Genomic DNA, 17821 nt, shown 5'->3' with positions numbered 1-17821 from the left:
AAAATTTCAAACATATAAGAGCAAGTTATGTTAAATGATAAATTGATGAATATACAGAAGTAAAGTCAGAGAAAGGAGAGCACTGCTGTTTAGAATTAAACTAAAACATCTATACCTAAGATAGTTTCCATAGATTTCTGGATATGTTTCAGAATAATTAGAAAAATGAAAGGTCTAGGGGCACCTAGGTGGCTCAGTCAGTTAAGCATCTGCCTTTAGCTCAGGTCATGATCCCAAGATCCTGGGAAAGGCAGCCTTAGGCTCCCTGCTCAATGGGGAGCCTGATTTTCCCTCTCTGCTTTCCTGCCCCCTCCCCACTCATGCTCTCTCTTGTTCTCTCAAAAAAATAAATAAAATCTTAAAAAAAAAAAGATCTAATTAACTGACTTTTCTAATTACTAGGGATTTGTCCTGTATACTACAGGTAATTGTTTAATTTTGAAAAATTAAATTTTTTCAATAAAATATGTGATTAACACTATATTTACACAGTGTGCATATCTTTAGAATACACTTTAAAATCATACTGTGCCCCCAAATTATCATTAGCACATCATTCAGCAAAATACATTGACTTTATTCACAGCAGTATATGAACTTCTGGGGATGCTATACAGAGGTCCAACAGTTTACAACATTGGTGACTAAATGTTATTGATCTATCAGTAAATTTTTATAATATTCAGGAATCAATCACAGTGTCATTTTAGGTACCTAGAATTATGTAGAAATGGCAGTCAGTTTATAAGAAGTTATTTTTAAAAAACTAAAGAGCTGGGGGACCTGGGTGGGTTAGAAACTTAGTCACTTGACTCTTGGATCAAGAGTCAAGATCCAACTCTTAATCTCAGCTCAGGTCTTGATCTCAGAGTCCTGAGTGCAAGTCCTATGTTGGGCTCCATGCTAGGCATGGAGCCTATTTAAAAACAAAAACAAAACAAAAACAAAAACAAACAAAAATCCAAGGAGCTTTTAAATAAATGTCTTATTCACTTTTGCATTCACAAAACTTATGGTACCTAGCCCAGGGGAGGTGCTTAGAACTGTTTATGAAACTAATGAATAATGCTTTTAACTAATTTATCAGAATGTGTCCTTCAACTTTAATGCCTTATGTTGTCAATTAACTGGAAATTTCAAATCAACTTACATTGTTGAGTTCCTAAAACAGCTAAGAATGTTTAGATTTTGGTGGATATTAGGGGTATAATCCATTGTACCTGACATTTTGGAATTCAAAATCTAGTGACATAAGTATTTTTAATTAGATAGACTAATTAAAGTAAAATTTTATTATGATTTTCTAACACAAAATTTCTAGGCTATGTCATCAGTAGCTACATATGTAATTATATCACTGATTAAACCTCTGAAACTGGTCAGAGTTCCATGTTAAGGTTTTTTAAAATTTTATTTAACGTGTATTTAACATGAGAATTAGTTCTTATTTGTATTAACTTTCCTTTGTCCTCAAAGTAATTTAAGCATTAATATTTATGTGGTTAGTGATTTTCTGTTTGTTTGTTTTTTTTTTCTGGTTTACTTTTAAATCAGTATACTTTAACTGATAGCATTTTCTCCCAATCTGTTCTTTAGCAAAATTAAAAAAGGAAAATTAAATTGTCATGTTGGTGGTAGTGGTTATGTTGGTAATAGGAGTAATTTTGTCATCATAAAGGTATTGCCTATTAGTTCCTCATACTTCTATTACATAAATAATAATTTCATCCCTATAACCTTGAAGATCATTATAGTAAATTAGTTTCTGTCTTCCTAAAAGAAAGGACTCACAGGTCATCTAAATTCTTTGAGGCTGTTATTGTTTTATTACTAAACTTGAAGAGTTCTTGCATTACAAGAATTTTATCACATGTCAGTATGAAAAGTATATCATGTCAATTTATTTATTTGAGAGAGACAGTGATCATGTGTGAAGGGAAGGGGCAAAGAGAGAGGGAGAGAATCTTAAGCAGGTTCCATGCCCAGTGTGGAGCCCCATGCTGGGCTTGATCTCAGAACCCTGAGATGGCGACCTGAGCCAAAATCAAGAGTTGATGTTTAACCAACCAACTGAGCCATCTGGGCCTCCCTATCATGTCATTTCAAAAAGGAAAAGTGATATGATATAGTTGTATCTGAGGCACCTAAAGAAGAATGGGCCTTGACTAAGAAGCAATTTCTACATTGTGGAATATTAACTTATTTACATCTTTAAACTATTGTCATTTTACATTAGAAATTGGTTTAAAATCCCCAAATTAGTATTTAGGAAATATTTTTTTCAAAGATGATAAGTTTTTTTTAAATACTTTTTTTAGTTCTTCCCTTTGTCTTTATGACTATATTTTGAATTTTAAGGCACTTCTTGGGCAAAAGTATATACTGAGGGTGGGGAGGAGATAAACCGATGTTTCCTCAACTGACCATCAGGATAGGAAAATTGTTGCCAAAATGGAAATAAAATGTGGTCAATTAGTCTCTAATTTTTGGCTTGCATTTATAATACGAAGTAAGAAAAAAAGAATATAAATATTATCATTGGTCTACAACAATAATAATCCTCAAAGATAAAAATCTGATAATATTCCTATTTATAGAACTTTTAAAAACTCTGTTTCTGTAATTCTTGTTAAACCTGAACAATGACTGAAAGTTATTCCAGGTTTGGTGAAAATGCAATTAAATTACCTTGTTAAAAGAACTTGTAAAGAAGCAATTTAATTATATTTTTTTCTGTAGTCCAGATCATTATAAACTTTAGTGGAAGCATTTCTCTTTAAAAAGTGCATCTTATTATGTACTGTAAATATGTTTTCTTGGGATTTAGGAAATGCGTCCCTTGTAAAATTAATTGCTGTCACAAATCTTTCAGAAAATCATACTTTTTAATTTTACCCATTCTTATGAATCTTGCCCAAGAGTAATAACTCCCGTGCCTGTTGGAGTGTTTAGTTAGACGTAAAAATGTAGCCAAAGTGCTTTTCAAGATACTCTGGAGACATTTGACTTGCATAATTCACATACTCTGCCATACTTCTATATTAGCTTTACATTGCAATTACCTGATAGATAATTCTCATTAAAATAATCATATAAAGGCATATCTCTCCAGGAGACCAGAAAAAAAAAAAAAAAAAACTGTTTAAAGTCATTCTGGTCTATTGAATTTGGAAGCTTGAGAATACTTTTAAGCAAATCTAGCTAAATAAATGTGCACCCTGGAGAGCAGAATGGCTTTTTGTTTTTAATCCATTAAAGGTCCTTTAATTTCTTCACAGTTCTCCGTCTGTCCCCTCTCAGCCATTTCCCCTCAGTGAATGAACATTTGCACAATGTCAGTGAGAAAGTAAAAACCCCCCGTTGATTTTAGTGAGCCATCTAAGCAGGTGTTTAAAATAGAGTCTCAAGAACTCCCAAGTACAGGTCTTAATAGGGACAGTGAGCATCTAGGACTCGGTGCTTTGACCAGTCAGAACCCAGTCACAGCTGAGGAGTCGGCTGGAGGACCCCTGGACAGATGTGTTGAGGTAAGAATGCGCTCTGTATCTGCTAGGGGTAGTATGCGGGAGAGATGCCAAAGTCAGGTTAAATGTGCCTCTGCAACTCAGAGCTCAGGGTGGACTGCCTCAGAGAGCTAGATTAGTGAATTTTATTACTGAAATAAAACATTTTAGAGGTGGTTCCTTTCAGTTATTCTCAAAAGACAGATGCAAACAAATAGCGTGCACACGTATTGGAGAAAAGGCAGAATCCGTCCTGCACTGTGTTATCAGTTACTAGTGATGGTGCCACAAGAGATCCTTCTCCTTATCTCGTTGGACTTTAAGGAAGCAAAGAATTATAATTTTTGGTTTGTTTTGCTTTTCTGTTTTTTGTCCTGTGTTTTCTGTGGAGCCAGTGAATTTGTAGCCATTTGAAATTTTCTGAAGTACATGAATTGACCTCTCTCTGGTTTCCATAACTTCCAATAAGGACTAGTTCTCTTTTAACTCTAAGCATTCCATTGTTAACCACTATTTTCCCTTTCTCCTCCCTGTCCTGACTTTATATCTGCCCTTAAGGAAACATGTGAATTATAAATTATTACTCATGCTGTTAAATGAAGTTAGGGAAGAGTCCATAACTTGAAAACTTTAACATCTACTGTAATGATAGCCACGTATACTGCAAGAAAATGACCTTTATGTTAAAAACAGTTCATGTTGTGTCAGAGTGGATGTTTCCTGTTTTTTTGTTTTGTTTTGTTTTGTTTTTTAGGAAATTTTAACTCTATTGCCTGGTCAGTTATCTCAAGAAAATTATTTCTTCATCATTGGATGATAACATTTATTTAATCAATTTAACTGCAAAAAAAAGCTGTCATTGGAAAGTATACAATTCATAATTTATTCAGGTTCATTTCATTTTGAGAGTGGAAAAGGTAAGGATACATTTCATTTCACATTAACTGAAACTCTAATATAGATATAAATCATCCCTAATGCAGCCATCAGCCATAGTTTCAATGTGGTGGAATTCTTCCTACCTTTCTATAATAATTGGTATTCAACAGTAGGTATCTTTACATTCTTGGATATTTCATGTACATATTAAATTTTATTCTGAGGACCTAATTTCATAGAAACATAATTAGAAATAAGGAGTGAGAGACAGACCAATTTGGAGGAATCGTGGAGGGTAACTGGTATTATACAGAAAGAAAAAAAAAATCTAAAAATGCTAGCTCTGAAGTAAAATTGCTTTGGGGTTTTTTCTGCCACTGGTTCTACAAGGTCTGACAAGTTATTTAATCCTCAATGTTTAAAATCAGTATACTTGGAATTATAGGATACCTCTTTCTTAGGATCTTTTTTTTTTTTTTTTTTTCCAAATATCCTCATGCTGGATCTAAGATCCCTGAGATCAAGAGTTGGACACTTAACTGACTGAGCCGTCCAGGCATCCCCTCAGGATTATTTTTAAATTAGTTAACCTAAACATTAGTACCTGATATATAGTATGTAGTCAATAATAGTTTAATAGTATTTTTAAAAATTGAGACCACATAGGGTAGCCAGGACTAGAACAATACGATGGATACATACATGGTCTCTGGAACTAGGTAGATCTAGATTAAATTCAGGCTCTTTGCTTCCTTGTTTTGTGACCATGGTGATGCTGCATAACCACTCTGAGCTTCAGTTTTCTTGTTTGTAAAACTAAGAAGATGAAAAAGAATCTACTAATCTTAGGATGTTTCAGAATTTGAGTGTCCTTCTTTTTGGATAAGACTATACTTTTATTCTTTAGTAATGGAATAGAATTTGCAGGATACTGAGAGACCAAAACTAGTCAGAAGGGTTTCTTTCTCCTTATCCCCCAGTTACCACTTTGGCAGAAAACACCCGAATATTCCTTGCGCTGCTCCTAGCTGTCTTCTGCAGTTCCACCTATCCCTGGGCCCTAAAACTGCAGTTGCTCACTTTGATATGAAGGTGAACCCCAGAGAGCTTTGCTTGCAGCTTTTGATTGGGCTCTGCAAGTACAAGCAAGAGACGGGATGTAGGAGACAATTGTTCCACTCCTTTTATTTTTCTTTCAGAGATTAAGCTAAATGACTTTAATCTTTTATCTGTATGTTTCTTTCTTTTACTTTGTCTGGGAGAGTGAGGGACCAGTTGTCCCCTAATCATCATGTTCATCTCCCCCCATTCACCCCATTTTAGAAGAATTAGCAAGCATACATTCTTAGAGAGAGCTTTTCCCCATATGTGGCTCACAAAATCAGTCAGCAGACGAAGCAGCATCAACCTCACCTGCGAACTTGTTAGAAATGCCAATTTCTGGCCTCACTTAAGATGTGCTAAATTAGAAACTCTAGAGTCATAGCCCTGGAATTTGTGTCATAATAATCTCTCCAGGCTTCTGATGCCGACAAAAAGTTTGAAAACCATTGCTTTTAATGTAGTGTAAAAGAAACCAACTCCTCAGAAACCAACTTTCAAAGATCTTTCAGATGCTGCACATTCTTCCTCATTGACCTAGGTAGGCTTTTGGAAGAGGACCAAAGATCTTAGCATGCCTTCCTGAAAATCAATAGTCTATTAATTGTATCAGTTTCCCATGAGAAATGGTTGTTACAGGGCAGTATTAGAAGATCTGCAGATTCTTTGTAGGTTCTCCTCCCAAGTACCACCTGTCATTTTACTTCAAAAGATTCTTTTGAGCAATCAGTGCTCAGAACATAGTATAATTTTGATAAATGATAGTAATTATTATTACTTTAAAACTAACCTTTATAATCTTTATTTTAAAACTTCCTTTTCTTTCTATATATTAGGTGCCTATTATTTATAAGTCATTCAGATAGTCTACTGGGGAATGAAAATATTAAAAGGCAGTACTCTACTTCAAGGAGCTTGAAATCAGGCTGAAATTCATGTTTTTGTTTGACTCATAGCTTTTAAAAATTTCATTAGGGTCAGAAATATTTGTTTTTGTTCATTGCTGTTTTGTTCATTTAATATTACCTGGATCTTGGTCAGTGCTTAATAAATATTTCCTTAATAAATGAATGATTGAGTATGTGAGTCCAAATACCTAGGGAAAGGAATGAGCTGACGTTCTTTTTCTGTCTTACCTTTTTTACCCAAAAGGACTAATAGCCTTTTGTGTTTAAATTGAATAAGACAGGTGGACACTTGTGCACAGTAGAGATCCAGAAACACTAGTCCTGCTGTTTGCACACTGATTTAAGACTAACTTAGGTGTCCTGCACACCCATCTAAACACAGTCATCTCAGGCTTGACATTTCAACCTGAGGTGTGGTGCTCTATTTTTAAATGCTCGTGCCAATGAGACAAAAATCTCCCATCTCATAAGTTCACTATATTCTAGAAGATTTTTATTGCACATAAAGCCTATGTCTCAAAAGAATTTGATAAATCAGCAGGATTTTGCCTTTTTAAAAAATATTTGACTAGGGTTTCTATAATAAATTAGGCCATTATCCAGCCTAATAAGCAATCAACCCAATGCTATTCATTTGGAAATCACTGTAATAGGGTGGGAAGGGACAGTGGACAGGGACAGGAAAATGTAGTTCTGTGCTTCAGCTTCAAGAACGCATTAAATTGTTTTCGGATATTTTTAGGAAATACCTTATATCAAAAGCTTTTGTGTTTAATTCTCAAAAAGTATGGGTGTTTACAGCCTAATCTTCAGAGAGTAGTGCACAGACACACAGTGAAGCTACAGGGTGTAAAAGGGGACAAAATGCACTTGTCCTTCGCTCTGCTAACCTCAGATCAAGCTGTGCTTTTATTCCCTCAGCTGACTGTGAAGCAGATTGGCTCTGAAACTCAATATAGTTTAAAACACACACAAACCCACTCAGCTAATTAGCATATTTGGAAAGTGTTTTGAAGACCTTTATTTGGGGCAGCATTCAGGAAGCAGCTCAGACCTGAAATTACTGCAGTGGTATAATTATTTATCTTAGTCTTTATAAGGATCAGATGTCTTTTTGATAATCATTTCAGAAAAGTCATCTGATAAACCCAATAATTCTTCTTAAAGTTGGCTCATTGTTCTTTCCTTGAGTATCTTAAAAGGAAACATTTTATTGAAACTCCTGTGCTGTTATTTTAATATTATAAACCCCTTTATAAAATATCTTACCAGAAATAAAACTGAGTGACATTGAAGATCATATTCTCCTTGATAAAGAATGCTTTCTTCCTCTTCCTTCTTTATGTTGAATTTGTAAACACTTAACCTGAATAGGGTTCCAAGTCTGGCCCTTTAGTCTTAGTCTCTACTCTGTGTAGTTTGGGCCATGCTTGTTTGTCTCACTCTGGGGCTCTTGTGCAGGACCTGGCCTAGAGAGGGACTCAGGAAATGGTCAGTGAGGGTGAAACGAAAGAATAATTTGTGTATCAAATATAAACTCCTCTGTCTGACTTTCTAGGATCCCTCAGCCTGTCTCTGTCGCCTATGCTTCCTGAGTCCTTCCCAGCTTGGTAGGTTAATGTCCTCTCCCCAAGTGGCCAGATAACCCACCTAAATCCCAGGTCTAAGCCATTGCCTGTGCTGCTTTCTTGATGAGAAATGGCCTTTTAAGGACCTCTTCAGCCCACCCCTTAAACCCCAAAGTCTTTTTCTGATTTCCCCTTCCCTAAAATCTTGTTTATTTATTTATTTTTTGTTTGTTTTTGTTTTGTTTTTTACATTTTTTAAATTTAAATTCAATTTGCCAAGAAAAAATCTTGTTTAGCCTCTGATGTCCATAAGTAGAATTAAAATATTGGGCTGAAGCTATTAGTATAGGATCTGAGGTTCTAAAAATTCAAACAAATAGACAGCTAAAAAGGTAATTAACTTACCTCACAGTTTGGTTTTATTTTTCCTGATGTTGACATGTTGTTTATGTCAGAAACAGTGTCTTTTTCCTCTTATCACCAAATCAACTTAGTACAGTGGACTGTTCATGTTGTGGATAATCACTAAATAATTGTTGATTGATGTAGAGTCATAACCAGAGGTCTTCATCCATCTTTTTTTTAAAGATTTTATTTATTTATTCTGAGAGATACAGAGAGAGGCGGAGACATAGGCAGAGGGAGAAGCAGGCTCTACGCAGGGAGCCCAATGTGGGACTCCATCCCGGGACTCCAGGATCATGCCCTGAGCCAAAGACAGACACTCTACTGCTGAGCCACCCAGGCATCCCCATCTTTTTTTTTTTTTCATCAAAATCAAAGACTAAAATAAAAACTAAAAAAACACAAACTGTGTTATATAATAAGTGCTTTAGAAAGAACAAGATATGAGGACAGTTTCCTATGCTGAATTGGATTGCGATAGGGAAAAGACTGCTGTATTAGTGTCCACAGTTTATAAGGGGATAAACATAAATATTTAGCTCTAGCTTTACTTGATAAATATGTATCCAATATAGCATGAACATTCATTTTTAGAAGGAAATGACATTCTGAGTATTAAAAATGTGAAATTGTGAAGCTTTTCTCCTTGCGTTCAAGTTACTTGAAAGAGAGAGTTGAGTATATCCTATGATTTATTTTTTTTTACCAGCAATGATTATCAATGACAAGCATTTTGTCCACATCTTCCCCACAGCACCCTTCCAACTTGTTCCTTTCACATGCACACACACACACACACACACACACACACACACACAGAAACCTAAAACCCATTTGTATATGATTCTATTAGACTTTCCCTTCACTCACCCCAAAAAACAGATGTTGAAGACTTCCTCTTTTTTTTTACACCTCTTCTGTTTCTCTGAATAATCATTTTGTTTTTCTGTAAAATTACCTGTTTTTCTTGCTTTCAGTAATTCCATATTGTCCCTAGAAATAATTCTTATTTGAACCTAACAAGACGATACAGTGTACTGTGGCATTCAGCTAACATTTAGAAATTCTCCTTCTCCCCTCTTGCTAAATCTCACTTCTTTACATTACCTCCAGCCTCTGCTAAAGGCACTGGTGATTTGGGGGAATGAAGAGATCTGGTGGGGTATTGTAAGACATAGAATGGATGAATTCTGTATGCAGAGACCAAAGACTTCCCTGGACCCAGAGCCAATAACTGTACATGTAAAGTGAGCATTGAGAGAAAAAAAAAAAAAAAGAAAATGTATTTCCTTTCTTGTCTTCACTTTTTCAATACTCTTAGGCCATTAGGTTGAAGCTCTGACTCAGAACAGGATGGTAAGGGCCTCAGCATAATGAAAGAATGATGCCATTTGCTTTAAGATCTCAGTGGAGATAAGATTTACAGGCCAGGCTATTAATGAATCCATCAAAAGTTTATCTCTGAGTTGGACTTCCTATCAAGGAGGAAGTACACTTCACTCAATATTTTCATCTGAGAAAAATGGAATCTCTACCGATAGCCACTTTCTGGGCCCCTAAGTAAATCATTGTCGCATTGAGACTTTGCTGGGTGAGTTTTATTCTAGATAAAATGGTACAACTTTATATTGAAATGCAGATACCATATTTACAAGTCCAATTTCAACCATCTTGATTTCTAAAATAAAATCCTGGAATTTTCAGGTGTCAAATAGCTTGAGCTTAAGTAGTCTGCATAGTATGACTGAAATTATAATAGAATGATCTGCAAATATATAGTGTGCTCCATTGCCTTAGCAAAGAACAACATTTTTAAGTAGCCTTTTGATATGTGGTGCTTTTATTCAAGGCTTTTTTATTTCCAAGCCAATCACTGCTGATAATCTCACTGTAAAATAAATTGCATCTTGTGTTTGAGGAGAGAAAGCTGTTTCTCAACTTAAATGGAAACTTCAAAATTCAGATTTTTTTCCCCCAACAAAGGAGTCTGGGTTTGATTCAGATAGCAGCCTTCCAAGTTTGAAAAGACAGCACAGATGTCCTTGAGAATGATTGTGCCCAAACACTGAGACAATGGTACTGCTTCTTATGTTAGTGTTTTGTTCATCAAAACCACATAGAAATTTTCCAAAGACAGAGTTTTAAAAAATATTAATTTGCTTTACTTGTGTCTTTATTGGCAGTGCCTATTGATGAATATGTAGAGCTTAATTCAACCAGCCTTTTGATATCTAACCATAAACAATGATGCATTTCACTCCAAAATTTGTCTTGATGCATTCTGAAAAAAAAAAAAAAAATCTGTGTAGGGACGCCTGGGTGGCTCAGCAGTTGAGCCTCTGCCTTTGGCTGAGGGCATGGTCCTGGAGTCCCGGGATCGAGTCCCACATCGGGCTCCTTTCCCTGCATGGAGCCTGTTTATGTCTCTGCCTCTCTCTCTCTCTCTCTGTCTCTCATGAATAAATAAATAAAATCTTTAAAAGAGAAATCTGGGATCCCTGGGTGGCACAGCGGTTTGGCGCCTGCCTTTGGCCCAGGGCGTGATCCTGGAGACCCGGGATCGAATCCCACGTCGGGCTCCCGGTGCATGGAGCCTGCTTCTCCCTCTGCCTGTGTCTCTGCCTCTCTCTCTCTCTCTCTGTATCTGTCATAAAAAAAAAAAAAAGAGAGAGAGAAATCTGTGTAGATAAAACATACTGAGTTCCCTGTCCCCACCCCCACTAATTTTAGATGTTAGGAAAAGAAAAGATTTACCCACTGGTAAAATGGTGATGTCTACCTGTAATCAAAGCACCCAGAAGTACATGTGAAAGTATAACAGAAAAAGATCCTTGCATCAGATTGCATCATGTTTCAGCAGGTGTTGTAAACCCTCATCATCTAGTGCTGGGTTGAATGAATAATAAGGATGCTAGGCTTTGGTCTGGATTCCATTCTGTTCTTCCATCTATTTGTATTAAATCTTCTATAAGGCAGTAGAATTACATGCTAAATTAAATGGCACCAGCTGTAAGAATTGTATGAATTCAAAAGGGAGGAAGATCACTAAGGAAGGGATAACGGGAAATGGCTTCCTGGAGAAAAAGGCCTTGACCTAGACCTTGAGGAACTGTAGACTCATGGGGAATGATGACCCACTCTCCAGAGAAATTGATGTCCTCATGTATCTTTTTTCAAAGAGGTTAGTCTCTGAGTATACACTTTTAAAACCTAGATGTTAACTGCCTCTTCATTTTTCTCTGTAAGCCCTCCAAACAGAATCTACTTCCACAAAAGCATCAGTGAGCCACATAGAATTCACCAGTGATCATCCTTTAGAATGGGAAAGGAAGACCACTTTTCACATCTGAAATCAACCCATAAAAAATACTGCTAGCCATAGCTCTTCACCAAAGTTCTTTCCCAGCAGTGCAGCTGCCAAAGGCTTTTTCTCTGACCTCTCCACCAAGTGCCCCCCTCAGCCAAGTTCCCCCTCCTTCCTGAATTCATTCTGGCAATATGAAGTTCTCTTTCCTACCCTTTATTTTTTTAAGATTTTATTTATTTATTCATAAAAGACACAGAGATAGAGAAATAGGCAGAGGGAGAAGCAGACTTCCTACAGGGAGCCTAATGCGGAACTCGATCCCTGGACCCTGAGCCAACCAAAGGCAGATGTTCAATCACTGAGCCACACAGGCATCCCACTTTCCTACTTTTCCTAAAAACTGGTTCAGAGGGCACACATGCTCAACATTTACCTTGAAGTGAATTCATCAAGTCATCTCTCAACGAAGCACCCAAGTAATTAAAATATTCTCCATATCATTCAATACATATGCAACTATAAAAGAAAGCAGTACTGTAATATTCAGTGTTAACATTTAGACTGGTCCAAGACTTTTGTCAGCTTGATCTAAAAGTAATTGCAGAAAGATGGCCATTGATAAAAATATAAAAGGGCATTTGTCCCCAGTTGTGTCTGGTACATTGGATGTGACAATTAATGTGAAAATGGGCTAGTTCTCTGAGAATTATTCGTGATTCAAAACCTAATATCTAAGCTAGTCATACCGTAAGAATTCCTACACAGGAATGTCATATTGAAATGGAAGATAACTTGTATATCATGGCTCTGAAAGACCAGAGAATGCTAAAGCCCTTAGAGGAAAAATTAAGTGAATTAAAACACAAAAGTAATTAGATGAAGTATCACAAATATTCTTCAAATTATGACACTTGCCTAAGATAAACATTTCTAGGCAATTAAGAATAAATACCTCTTTTTATACACACTTGTCTTGATACAAAATTTGGAGGAAACATTGATAATATATTGATACTAGATTTGCTTTAAGTTATAAGGCAAGAATAAATCCCCCCCTCCCCCCCCACTGACCAGGTTATTCTTTATCTCACCTTTTCTTTAGGAAAAGCTTTTCTCTTGGAGTTACTCTGATAGAATACACTAAATAAGAAAAACAAGTAAGTAGATAGGGGCAGGTTGAGGGAGAAATCTGTTTTCTGAGGTTGTTTTAAAGGAGTTAACCATAAATATACAGAGCTGCAAGCATTCTGAGTAATTTCCTCAGTCTCCCTCTTGCCTTCTAGCCAGGTGGGAAGCTATCTAGTTTTTAAGGTAAGAATCCCCTCAATGTCCTTTTCCATAGCCGAAACTAGAAGCACTTTGTCATCAGACTGTTCTTCCCAGTGGTTCTAAAGCTTACTTCCCAGCAATGTAAGCATTACCTGAATGGTTGAAGCTTATTATCTTTCATTCTGTCTTCAGGGAAAACTGAGAACAACCAGCTGTCCTCTGCATAATTATGGCCCTAACGAAATGCATTCTTAGAAACTGTGGCTTCCTACTAGGTGGGAAAATGACTACTCATACCCTGTTGCTCATTGCACACAGTGTTTTTTTTTTTTTTTTTTTTCCAATTACCCCACAGAATCATCAACTTCACATGCAGAGCAAGGGAGAGGAACTATAGGTATCCATTGGGACATTAAGAGAACAAATTCTTATGAACATATATCTGTAGTACTCTATATGCAGCTCAAGTAAATACCCAGTCATCCTTTCTTCTGCTGAAATGATACTTAAGATAGAAAGTGCACATAACATGGAATAGTAGAAAGGTACACAACTCTGAGGGAAGAATATCTTCTACAAACATACTCACCCTCTTCCCTGTCATGTACTATTGGTGTTCTAGTAATTTAGTCCCTACTCCAAGGTGTTCAGAGAGAATACTTGAAGTGGAACTGGATGTCTGGTATAAGAATAATTTGAGGAGCTTTTTCAAAATACAGGTTTCCAGCATGAACCCCAGACACAATTCATCTCTCTGGAGAGAGGGCCCTATAATCGATCTTTTAAATAGTTTCCTGGTGCTTGCCATATCTAAAAAACAAACAAACAAAAAACCTGTCCTGGTCTATTGCTCTTTCTTCTACTCCTGTATGTCATCCACATAGCGTAGGAGTTGGAAAGCCAAACAAAAACACTTTTATAGTTGTAAAAATAGTATATTTTCAAGTCCCTTGTTGCCTGCATTAGCTGTAGAGCTAGAATCCCAATTGGAAGAAAACTGAAGGTATCACACCACTTACGGAAACCTGTTAAAGTTTTCAGAAACAATGACTGTCAAGTTGGGCCAAGTAAGATTTGAATAGTAGTCAGAAAAACAAAAGGCCTTTGGCTGTTTTGCCAAACACCAAGTCTCATTTTCCTCAAACTATAATAAGTATTCAGTAAGACATCTTGGAAATAACCAGTCTGTTCTTTCAAACGAAGTGTGGTTTAAAATATGTAAGACAATATAGCTTAAAGTTAGGTCATTGCTACTCTGAATATACTCCATTGAGTGAATTCTACTGCAGTGCAAAGCAAGAGGAATACACTCCACTTCCAGTGGTAGGTTCCCATTGGATTTTCTTATTTTTTTTTTCCTTGCAATGTTCTGTGGAATTTAGCATTTGGATATGCCTGCATACTAAAACAGATCTTACATGAAGATGCATTAATATAGAAGAGAGGTTACGCTCCATATTTTTAGTCACTTAAGTGAAATGCAATTTTAACTTCTGGTAGGAAAAAAAAAGTATGTGTGTGTGTGAACATGTGTTTTTCCCTTGTTCATCCATTTTTTTGTCTTTTTTGAAATCTAATATAATTCTGTATTAAATGGCAACATTGAATTTTGAAATGAAGTGACAATTTTTATAGCTATTCAAATAATAAGCTTCTGGGTCTCAAAGTTTAAAAGGAAGGGAGATATCTATTGCTATATCTGCCATGCTGATCACACAATTTCCTGCAAATGGAAGTGATTTCAATCTTGTCTTTTGCCAAGGAGAATTTTACAGACGTTTCACATTCAAAATGTAGTCATCATTTAAAGTAAGAAAATTGCACTCAATGGGGAAATTTCATTAAAAACATTATTTTGCAAAAACTTACAGTCTGACTAAGACACAGAAATTAGGAAAAGTCCATAAAGTGTTTACAAAATTAACATTTCATGTTGGCAGTAAGTTCTCTACTCTTTTTTCTTCAATTATGAGAAGATTTTCTCATTATGCTGCTCTATTTAAAGCTTGCTATAATTGACTTACATATTAAAGAAAATAACAGTGACAAATACAGATTAGGATGCCTGTGTTTATGGATAACAAGTTATATAGAGAACCTCTTTGAGCAATTTATCCAGAAAGGGATATGCTTGGTTGCAGGGAAAATTAAACACCCGAGTTTATCATAGGTATAAAAGAGATTTCTTCCTTAAGCCCAGAGCCCTAATCATATGCATGTATGATGGGGCTTCTAGCTCTATTTTTTCTGGGTCTGTTTCTTGCACAAAGCTAAGACATGAATAAAGATAGGTTACTACAAAAAGAGATCTCACATATAATTTTCAATACCATCTCCCCTATAAGCCTCACCCTGGTTTGCAAGTTCAGAAGTAAAACACACAGGCTAACTGAAACCTGTGACTCTGATACAGAGAAATGTAAGTGACCTGTTCCACTGCAGATAATCATAGAAGGAGCCTTTGAGAGTCTGGATGTGAAGGATACTTTCTCTCTGAGCAATGATAGCATGTTATTGCAGTGCTTTCATGCAGATTTCCATTTTAAAATCTTCACTGATATCCTACTGTGAAATTGTTTTGTTCAGTAAGCGGTTGAAGAAACGTGAGCATATAGAATGTCTAAAAGTTCCTTTGTGCAACTAGTCAACACAGACAGACAGTCTTAAGACAATAGAGAAAAAGATCATTACAACATGTTTATTCTACAAAGAACCACTCCTCTTGCAAGTGTCACAGCATCTTTATGGTTCTGGGTCGTTTTCAGTAGTGAATACTAATAGGGAATCAAGGTAGGCTTCCTAAGAACAAACCAAACTAGACTAATTGAGATTTCTTTTCTGGGAGAACCGCTTTGGGAACAATAGCTACCTGCTTGTCAGCACAGCATTTTGAAAGATCTCTTATGATACCCTTGTAGGTGGCAAGAGGAAACGATGATACATCGCTGAGATAGTGAATAATGTATATACTGGTTGATTTTAGGTGGTATTCAGATGAACATTTTCTTAAATTAATACTTTCTATTTGTGAATATGCTGTTTTTTATTCATGGCAGTGATATTAATTTTTTAAAATACTGTGAAAAGGTAAAAAGTGAATTATGTATTCCCCTCCAAAAGTGAATTTAAATAAAAATATCAAGCAAATATTGACACAAGCAGTATGCATATGTGAATGAGAAATTATATTTGATAACTTCTATTTTTTCCCAACTCTGAGATTGTGTGAAGACAAATATAACCATCCTTCTCCCTAAGCAAAAACAGAGTTCAAAGAAGTTAAGTTGCTAAAGGTCTTGGTCCAGAATCTTTCTGTCTTTTTGACAAAACAGTGGCAGAAATCTGGCTCTCTGCTGAGGTCTGAGCAGATAGGCAAACTTATGTTTCATTCATTAAAAAATTTATACTTTAATTCTCTATTCTTATGTAACAACAAAATAAAATGAAAAGCGAAGCAATGAGAAGCGACTTGTGCTTTAGGCTCAGGTCATGATCTCTGGGTCATGAGATCAAGCCCTGTGATGGGCTCCACACTCAGGGCTCAGCACAGAGTCTGCTTGGCTTTCTCTCTCCCTCACCCTCTGCCTGCCCCTTGCCTCTCTCTTTCAAATTAATAAATCCTTTTAAAAACATAAATTCAATTGGCCAGAGAAAAGAAAGAATCATTCCCATCCTTGCTTAGAGTTGCCTTCCTCTTGCCTTCTTTGTCTGGCGTGGGGAAGAAGAGAGTTGTGGTGATCCCTTTGTGTATAATATTCTAGAATCTATTTAAGAAGGTATTTCAAATGTTATATTGTAAAACTACCATATGAGAGAATAGGTCCTTTTGCCTGGTCAAATCCTGTGAGGCCAGTTATCTGTCCTCGCCAACATTTTATTCACCTTCCATCTCTATATCCCATGGGTTCCAAGAACTTGGCCCATTCTCTGCCCTTCTGGCTACAACCATCTGCCCTTCCACCTGGGTTCCTTGACTTTCAGACCATCACTAACATAGCTGAGCAATTTCCCCTTTAGCTTTTTATTGCTGAGAAGATCTTTAAGCCCTTTGAAGTGTTTTCTGTTGTTACTGATAATAAAAACAAAGGCACACAGTTAGGAGTGTCTTAGTGTATCTTTTCTTTTTAATTGAAGAAAATAATTTAAGCCACCATTAGCAAAAAAAAAAAAAAAAAAAAGTGCATTATAAGGCACAGTTTAATCTCACAGAATTTAAAGGCCTCTCATAAGGACCTGGCAAAAGGCAATAGAAAGGTGAGAACCTTGGGTAGCTGCTTTGTTTCTGTTCTCTTTCCACCTCCCATTGGTCTCTCCTTTATGTTTTATCCGCCTGTTTCACCTGGAAGATCTTTCATTTCTCATGAATTATCTTTAAGTTAATATTAAATTCCAAATTCCATGAACATCTTATCACTCAACTTGGGTGAAGTGTATACCCTGATGTAAAAGACTAGAGTTGGGACTTTTTTTTTTTTTTTTTTTTTGAGAAATCTTGGGAGACTCTAGTCCCCTCATCTCATTTTTTTTTTTTTTTAATCTTGGCAATTAATTCATCTAGGAATCAACCTTGAAACCAATCTCACCTCCCTCCGTTTTTTTTTTTTTTTTTTTTTTGTTTTTTTTTTTTGCAATAAATATGTAATCCCTTTAAGGCAGAAAACAATGGATACTAAGTGGCTGTATGGTGGATTCATGTCCCAGTTCTTCAATTCTTGTATTTCTATCTTAGAAAAGCATCTTCTTAGTGATCCCTGTTTCATATAGTCTGCTAGAGTGATTCTTGTATCTTTTCTTAACATTCTAAACCCTAAGGTATAGGAAGGTATTAAGAAAGAGTGATCCTGTTAGAATGAAGAACATTCTACTCCAGCTCCATTCCCT

The 17821-nt window shown here is 36.1% G+C and overlaps 1 protein-coding gene across 22 annotated transcripts in view; it reads left to right on the top strand.

Annotated features, from left to right (window-relative positions):
- NRXN1 (neurexin 1) overlaps positions 1 to 17821 on the top strand; it is a 1115712-nt gene that overhangs the window by 166089 nt on the left and 931802 nt on the right. Inside the window, exon 1 of one of the 22 annotated variants that reach the window (XM_049115895.1) lies at positions 3509 to 3527. The exons of the other annotated variants lie outside the window; for them this stretch is intronic. The gene's annotated coding sequence lies outside the window, so the exon portion shown is untranslated. Of the gene's footprint in view, positions 1 to 3508; positions 3528 to 17821 lie in introns of those variants that run through there. 22 annotated transcript variants of the gene reach the window in all.

This window comes from Canis lupus, chromosome 10, assembly GCF_003254725.2.
Source record: "Canis lupus dingo isolate Sandy chromosome 10, ASM325472v2, whole genome shotgun sequence".
Taxonomy (NCBI): Eukaryota; Metazoa; Chordata; class Mammalia; order Carnivora; family Canidae; genus Canis; species Canis lupus.
The sequence above is the reverse complement of the archived record's forward strand: the minus strand, read 5'-3'. Positions and strand labels throughout refer to the sequence as shown.